The sequence below is a fragment of the Orycteropus afer genome, unplaced genomic scaffold, assembly GCF_000298275.1.
Source record: "Orycteropus afer afer isolate SDZICR_OR568_19922 unplaced genomic scaffold, OryAfe1.0 scaffold00104, whole genome shotgun sequence".
Lineage (NCBI taxonomy): Eukaryota > Metazoa > Chordata > Mammalia > Tubulidentata > Orycteropodidae > Orycteropus > Orycteropus afer.
In genome coordinates, this window is record NW_006921691.1 from 1,824,648 (window position 1) to 1,831,835 (window position 7,188).

General features: G+C 42.1%; 1 pseudogene; it reads right to left on the minus strand.

The window, feature by feature from the left end:
* Nucleotides 1–205: 205 nt before the first annotated feature.
* LOC103199102 lies at nt 206–1,341 on the minus strand (annotated as a pseudogene).
* Nucleotides 1,342–7,188: the final 5,847 nt, after the last annotated feature.

Genomic DNA, 7,188 nt, shown 5'->3' on the forward strand with positions numbered 1-7,188 from the left:
TTCCAACAGGCTTCAATGTCTTGTCATCCAGGACCAACTTCGAGCCAGTTCTTGACAGCGGCAGCAGCTGCTGGCTCAAAGCAGGGAGACAACTGGGGCTCTGGGTGTTGGTGGCACATTGGACACTGGGCAATGTTTTTCAAGGGGCAGGTGTTTAAAATGACATCTGTGCCTTTTCTCTCCTGCAGCGTCTTAGGCCTTGTGGCTATGTCTCCTGGAGGACCACTTCCATGAGCTTCTGGCAAAAGATGATGATGGAGAAGATGCCCTGGAGGAGCCACTTGGGCTTATTTCTCCACCAGACCCTGAAGAAGCAGATGGGGAGGCTTCTGAAGATGATGATGGTGAAGCAGATGCCACCCTCCACAGGGGTTTTCCAGAAGGAGACACAGCAATGAAGAAGAGGCAAGCCAAGATGAAGAACATGGGCAGGGGTAGTTCACCTTAATGGGCTGCTCCAGCTCCAGCTTCTCATAGCACAGCTACATCATCCCAATGTTGGGCAGGGCCACACATAGCCAGCTAAAGAATCTGAAGAAGTCTATGATGGAGAATTGTCATAGGAGAAGGCATAGATCAGGGTCACTGTGCACATGAACAAGAGTGGTGGCATAGGGGTTAGGAACCATGGGGGGATCATGGAGAGGATGGAGGGCAGATGGCCCTCCCAGGACCCCATGAAGAAGAGCTTTGGGGATGTGAAGAGCTACCCGTTGATAGAGTCAAAGCATGACAGGCCCTCAAAGGCAAGGATGATCCAGGACAAGACTCCCAGGTGGCAGTTCTCAAAGTCCAACACCATGGCCTCAAACACCAGTATCTGCTCCATGAACAAGGTAGTGACGTAGGCCAGGATGGCGAGCACATATACTAGAGTGACAATGGGTATGGAGCTGATGGCCAAGGGCAAGTTTCTGTACGGGTTTATCATCTTTTCTGTGACAAAATTCAACTTGATGGATTGACATAGTAGCTGCAACAGTGGGCTCAAGCATAGCAATGATTGTGAGTACGGCACAGGACTGGGCAAGGTTTTTGATCTGTTGTACTCAGGGTCACTATGTCAGGACTCACTTGTTGGTACCTAAAAAGCAGAACAAGAAGACAAAACTTTGAATAACTGATGTTAGATAAGAACTATACCTAACTTCTCTGCTTTTTGTACAAACTCAGCTTACAGACAGATTTAGGAATGGAACTTGTTCATAATCTGGTGACTGCCTGTATTTTATTTAACATTAGCATTTCAATTTGTAATCCACATTGTTAAAATTACCAGTGAAATATGTCACATTCTTCTAAGTCTTCAAAGTTTGGTATGTATTTTACACTACAGTTCATCTCAATCCAGATTAGCCACTTTCCAAGTGCTCAACAGTCACATGTCGCTGTTGTTGTTGTTATGTGTGGTTGAGTCAGCCCCAACTCATAGCGACCCCTCCTTTGGTTTCTGGGGTGGTATCACTACAGAAGTAGATTGCCCAACCTTACTTCTGAGGAGTGGCTGGAGGGTCTAGTGGCTACGATGCTAGGCAGCACAGATCCAGACCACAGGCTAAGCTGAGAAAGAGAGGAAGCTCTGAAAATGTCTACTCAAGGACCCAATGTGAGGAGGAATATAAAAGAGAAGCTGGTGAGCATTGATATATATCCCATTTGGGTTCTTTACTGCCACTCTGACAGAAAATACCACAAATGGGTGGCTTTAACAACAGGGACTTATTCTCTTACAGTTTGGGAGCTAGAAGTCCGAGTTCAAAGTGCCTACTCTAGGATGCTGAGTGAAAGCCCCTCGACCTTGGGCTTCAGCTCTGCCTCTTGCTCCCAGTCCTCTGGAGCAAGAGGTGTCTCTTCACTCAGGCAGCTGCTGGCTGCTGAGGCTGACAAACCCAAGGTAGACAAGTAAAAAGGCACAGTCTTAATATTACCAAACGACACAGCAGGCCACAAAATCAAGTCCAGAGACAGTCCCAAGATCCGCAGGAAACATGGCAGTCAGCTAAATGAAGACTCAGCTATGTGCAGGGTCAAGCGTGCCATAAAGGTGCAGGGACGTTTCTCAAAACTTCTCTTTATATACTGGAAGCAGACTACATCCTTAAGGCAGCTAGCTACTCAGCTGCTCAAGTATATTCCACCATGGAGTTGATTACCAGTCTCATCATGGGGAATAACTACATCCAGCTGCCCAGTCACTCAAAACCAAGCCCAGCCACATTGACACAGAACCTTAACTACCATACCCCTTAATCTAATCCGTAAGGAAATCCTATTGTCTCCACCTTCAAGATACATTCAGAGTTCTGCCACCTCTCACCATTTTAACAGCTTCCTTGCTGGTTGAGGCCACCATTGTCCCTCACCTGGACCACTTGTTCTGGTCTACCCTTGTCCCCTGTAGACTATCCTCATAGAGCAGCCAAATTTATCCATTTAAGATGTAAGTGAAATAATATACCTCTTCTCTTCAAAACTCTTCAAGTAAATGCCCGTTTCATTCTTAGTAAAGTCAAAGTTCTTATAATGGTCACCAGGCCCTACACATTTTCTTCCTCTCCCTCAGTCACCTCTTCCATTTGTTCCCTCTGCTCCAGCTATTCATTAAACATGCTTGGCACCCTCCCATTTTAGGAGCTTATTGTTCATTTCCTCAGCTTGGAATGCTCTTCTCCAGATACAAGACATCTGCAAGACTAACTCCTTCCCTTCCTTCAAGCTCTTGCTCAAAATAAGATCTTCTCTTTGAAATTTGTTCTGTTGAATAGTGCAAATTGCCTGCACCCCACCCTGTTCCATAAGCACACAGTGAATCCCCTTTACCCAACTTCACCATATAATTTACTCATTTATTATTTTTATTTATTATCTGCTTTCCCCACTAAAGTATCGGCTCCATAAAAGCAGGAATCTGTTTGTTTTGTTCACTGCTATATCTGATCTTCAATGAGTAGAACTGTTTCTGGCACATAGTAGGTGCTCAATAAATTCTTCTGGAACAAATGAATGAATGAGAATGGAGACAACCTTCCCTTCCTTCCCTGTAACTCAGCTTTCCATCAGTGAGAAGGCTCTATTCTATCCTCCTCAGTCTTCTTCGTCTTCTCGCCGCATTGCAAAGGTTTGAGAAGAACAGCTAAGAACAGTTCGTCCTCACTGACAAAACTCTTCCCCTGGAGCAAAGATTTTTCATGGTTTTTGTTTTCATTTTATTGATATTATCATAGACTCCTTTGCAACACTGATAAAAGCTATGAATGTTCTCCCCTACATATATGTTGTTGTGTGCCGTCAAGTCATCTCTGACTCATAGCAACTTTATGTACAACAGAACGAAACACTGCCCGGTCCTGTGCCAGCCTCACTATCCCTACTATACCTGAGCCCATGCCACACCCATCATGTCAATCCATCTCATTGAGGGCTTTCCTCTCTTTTGTTGAACATCCACTTTACCAAACACAACATCCTTCTCCAGAGAATGGTCCCTTCTGACAATATGGCCAAAGTAGGTGAGATGAAGTCTGGCGATTCTCACTTCCAAGGAGCATTCTGCTTGCACTGCTTCCAGGACAGATTTGCTAGTCCTTTTAGCAGTCCATGGTATTTTCAGCATTCTTTGCCAACATCCCAACTCAGAAGCATCAACTCTTCTTCTATCTTCTTTATTCATTGTCCAACTCACATGTATATGAGGTGATTGAAAATAACATGGCTTGGGGTAGGCACATCGTAGTCTTCAAGGAGATATCTTTGCTCTTCAGCACTTGAAAGAGGTCTTTTGTAGCAGATTTGCCCAATGCAATACGTCTTTTGATGTCTTTACTGCTGCTTCCATTGGTGTTGATTGGAGAACCAAGTAATATGAAGTCTTTGACAACATCAATCTTCTCTCCATCTATCATGATGAGCTTATTGGTTCAATTGTGAGGATTTTTGTTTTCTTTATGTTGAGGTATAATCCATACTGTAGACTGTCATCTTTAATTTTCATCAGTAAGTGCTCTAAATCATCACTTTCAGCAAGCAAAGTTGTGTCATCTGTATGTCACAGATTGTTAATAAGCCTTCTTCCAATCCTGATGCCATGTTCTTTTTTATACAATTCAGTGTCTCAGATTATTTGCTGAGCATACAAGTTGAATAAGTATGGTGAAAGGATACAACCCTGACACACTCCCTCCCTGATTTTAAACCATGCAGTACCCCTTGTTGTGTTTGAATGACAGCCTCCTGATCTATGTACAGGTTCCTCATGAGCACAACTAAGGGTTCTGGAATTCTCATTCTTCTCAAAGTTATCCATAATTTATTATGATCCACACAATCAAATGCTTTTGCATAGTCAATAAAACACAAGTAAACATCTTTCTGGTATTCTTTGCTTTCAGCCAAGATCCATCTGACATCAGCTATGATGTCCCTCACTTCATGTCCCCTTCTGAATCCAGTTTGCATTTCTGAAAGTTCTCTGTCAATATACTGCTGCAACCCTTTTTGAATTATCTTCAGTAAGATTTTACTTGCATGTGATATCAATGATATTGTTCAATAATTTCCACATTCTGTGAGATTACCTTTCTTTGGAATGGGTATAAATATGGATCTCTTCCAGTCAGTTGGCCAAGTAGCTGTCTTCCAAATCTCTTGGTATAACCAAGTGAGTGCCTCCAGTGGGGCATCCGTTTGTTGAAACATCTCAATAGATATTCCATCAATTCCTGGAGCCTTGTTTTTTGCCAATTTTTTCAGCACAGCTTTGACTTTTTCCTTCAATACCATTGATTCTTGATTATATGCCACCTCCTGAAATGGATGGTCATCTACCAATTCTTTTTGGTATAGTGACTCTTGTATTCCACCCATCTTCTTTTGATGTTTCCTGCATCTTTCAACATATTGTCTATGGAACCTTTCAATATTGCAATTCGAGGCTTAAATTTTTTCCCCATTTCTTTCAGCTTCAGGAATGCTGAGTGTGTTCTTCCCTTTTGGTCTTCTAATTTCAATTCTTGGCACATTTCATTATAATAATAGACTGTCTTCTCAAGCTGCTCTTTGAAAAGGTCTGTTCAGTTCTTTTATCCTGTCAATTCTCCCATTTGCTTTAGCTACTCTCCATTCAAGGGCAAGTTTCAGAGTCTCCTCTGACATCCACTTTGGCCTTTTCTTCCTTTCCTGTCTTTTTAATGACCTTTTGCTTTCTTCATGGATGATGTTCTTAATGTCATCCCACAATTCTTCTGGTTTTCGGTCACTGGTGTTCAATGCATCAAATCTATCCTTTAGATGGTTTCTTAATCCAGGTGGGATAAAATTTTTGGCTCTTGTGGAGTTGTTTTAATTTTCCTCAATTTCAACTTAAACTTGCAAATGAGCAGTTGATGATCTGATCTGTTCCACAATCAGCTCCTGGCCTTATTTTGGCTGAAGATATTGAGTTTCTCCATCGGCTCTTGCCACAGATGTAGTCAATCTGATTCCTGTGCACTACGTCTGGTGAAGTCCACATGTATAGCCATCGTTTGTGTTGTTGAAAAAAGGTATTTCAGTAAGTCATTGGTCTTGCAAAATTCTGTCATGCCATCTCCAGCGTCATATTTTCCAACTACTGGTTATTCTTGTTTGTTTCCAACTTTTGCATTACAATCACCAGTGATATTGAACACATCGTGATTGCATGTTTGGTCAATTTCAGACTGCAGAAGTTGGTAAAAAGCTTCAATTTCCTAATCTTTGGCTTTGGTCGTTGGTGCATAAATTTGAATAATAGTAACATTAACTCGTGTTCCTCATAGGCATATGGATATTATCCTGTCACTGACAGCATTGTACTTCAGGATAGATCTTGAAACATTCTTTGTGATGATGAATGCCATGCCATTCCTCTTTATCATTCCCGGCATAGTAGGTCATATGGTTGTCTGATTCAAAATGGCCAAAAGCAGTCCATTTTAGCTCAATAATGTCTACGATATCAATCTTTATGCATTCCATTTCATTTTTGACAACTTCCAATTTTCCTAGATTCATACTTCACACATTCCATGTTCTGATTATTAATGGATATTTGCAGACGGTTCTTCTTAACTTGAGCTATGCTACATCAGCAAAAGGAGATCCTGAAAGCTTTACTCCATCCACATCATTATGATCAGCTCTATTCTGAGGAGGCAGCTCTTTCCTAGTATTGTTTTGAGTGCCTTCCAACCTGAGGGGCTCATCCTCTTGCCCTATATCAGACAATATTTCAGGGTATTTTTCAGTAATAATTCAGACAGTGTTTCACCATTATTCATAAGATTTTCACTGTCCAATCCTTTGAGAAGTGGATGGCCTCTGCCTTCTTCCAAGTCTGTCTTAGGCTGGGAGCTCCACTGAAACCTGTCCACCATGGTTAACCCTGTTGGCACTAGTAACACTGGTGGCAAAGCCTCCAGCCTCACAGCAACACACAAGCCACCACAGGATGACAAAGTGACAGACGAGTTCATCTCCCTTAGCTCTTCCAAACTGCTCCACTCTTACTTTCTGGCCTTCCCTACCAGTTCCAGCCCTCCAAAAAGTCCTCATATATTTGCAGACATAATTTTGTATACAATTTCAGGGACATAGTAGACCTATGATGTCCATCAGTAACTCTGGGGAATTCAGGTTAAGATTATGTGCCCCAGAAGTTTGTCCAAACAATTTTCCTATCTATCTTTGAAATCAAATCTTTCTGCTGCTTCAAAAATAGAAACCATATCCACAAGAAATTAGAGAGCTCTACAGCCAGAAGCAAACTTGAATGTTGACATATTTCATCTTCCCACTTACAGACAACACTCAGTTTACCACATAAGGAAAATTCCACTTAATAGGGGATGTCTGCCATCCAGAAAGTTATCTTTAATACCTCGTCTAAATGTCTCTCTTTTGTGTGTGTGTGTGTGATTTGGGGAAAATTTACAGAGCAATTTCACTTTCCATACAGCAGTTCACATACACTTTGTCTCATGCCATTGATCACAATTTACCACAATGCAACAGCTCCCCTTCCACTTCCTCCCCATAGTTACCTCTTCCCTGTGTCCATCCCTCCATGGACTCCTGCCCCCTGAGCTGTCTCTCTGTGCATAAGCAGCCTTTTTTCTACCATGATTGTTCACTCCAAAGAGTGTGTCTACCTCAGGTGAATTTTCAACTCAT